The sequence below is a fragment of the Arachis duranensis genome, chromosome 4 (genome assembly GCF_000817695.3).
Source record: "Arachis duranensis cultivar V14167 chromosome 4, aradu.V14167.gnm2.J7QH, whole genome shotgun sequence".
In the NCBI taxonomy this organism is placed as follows: Eukaryota; Viridiplantae; Streptophyta; class Magnoliopsida; order Fabales; family Fabaceae; genus Arachis; species Arachis duranensis.
In genome coordinates, this window is record NC_029775.3 from 22,383,824 (window position 1) to 22,385,259 (window position 1,436).

The 1,436-nt window shown below is 39.6% G+C and overlaps 1 non-coding gene across 1 annotated transcript; it reads right to left on the minus strand.

Annotated features, from left to right (window-relative positions):
* Nucleotides 1–285: 285 nt before the first annotated feature.
* On the minus strand, nucleotides 286–389 carry LOC127747386 (small nucleolar RNA R71). Its single transcript, XR_008009185.1, has one exon. It is a non-coding gene; the product is annotated as a small nucleolar RNA R71 (small nucleolar RNA).
* Nucleotides 390–1,436: the final 1,047 nt, after the last annotated feature.

Consider the following 1,436-nt stretch of genomic DNA (forward strand, 5'->3'; position numbering starts at 1 on the left):
TTTGAGCTGAAACCTCAGCTAGTTGCTTTAATGCAACAGAACTGTAAGTTTTATGGACTTCCATCTGAAGATCCTTATCAGTTTTTAACTGAGTTCTTGCATATTTGTGAGACTGTTAAGACGAATGGAGTAGATCCTGAAGTCTACAGGCTCATGCTTTTCCCTTTTGCTGTAAGAGAGAGAGGTAGAATATGGTTGGATTCAAAACCTAAAGATAGCCTGGACTCCTGGGATAAGCTGGTCACGGCCTTCTTGGATAAATTCTTTCCTCCTCAAAAGCTGAGCAAGCTTAGAGTGGATGTTCAGACCTTCAAACAGAAAGATGGTGAATCCCTCTATGAAGCTTGGGAAAGATACAAGCAGCTGACCAAAAGGTGTCCATCTGACATGTTTTCAGAATGGACCATATTAGATATATTCTATTATGGTCTATCTGAATTTTCGAAAATGTCATTGGACCATTCTACAGGTGGATCCATCCACCTAAAGAAAACACCTGCAGAAGCTCAAGAACTCATTGACATGGTTGCAAATAACCAATTTATGTACACTTCTGAGAGGAACTCCGTGAATAATGGGATACCTCAGAAGAAAGGAGTTATTGAAATTGATACTCTGAATGCCATATTGGCTCAGAACAAAGTATTGACTCAGCAAGTCAACATGATCTCTCAAAGTCTGAATGGATGGCAAAATGCATCCAACAGTACTAAAGAGGCAGCTTCTGAAAAAGCTTTTGATCCTGAAAACCCTGCAATGGCAGAGGTCAATTACATGGGTGAACCTTATGGAAACACCTATAATTCATCATGGAGAAATTATCCAAATTTCTCATGGAAGGATCAACAAAAGCCTCAACAAGGCTTTAACAATGGTGGACGCAATAGGCTGAGCAATAGCAAGCCTTTTCCATCATATTCTCAGCAACAGACAGAGAATTCTGAACAAAACACTTCTAATTTAGCCAATCTAGTCTCTGATCTGTCAAAGGCCACTTTCAGTTTCATGAGTGAAACAAGATCCTCCATCAGAAATCTGGAGGCATGATGAGCGGATAATTTGTACGCTTTTTGGCATTGTTTTTAGTATGTTTTTAGTAGTTTTAGTTTAGTTTTTAGTATATTTTTATTAGTTTTTAGTTAAAATTCACTTTTCTGGACTTTACTATGAGTTTGTGTGTTTTTCTGTGATTTCAGGTATTTTCTGGCTGAAATTGAGGGACCTGAGCAAAAATCTTATTCAGAGACTGAAAAGGACTGCAGATGCTGTTGGATTCTGACCTCCCTCCACTCGAAGTAGATTTTCTGGAGCTACAGAAGCCCAATTGGCGCGCTCTCAACGACGTTGGAAAGTAGACATCCTGGGCTTTCCAGCAATATATGATAGTCCATACTTTGCCCAAGATTTGATGGCCCAAACCGGCGTTCAAAGTCACC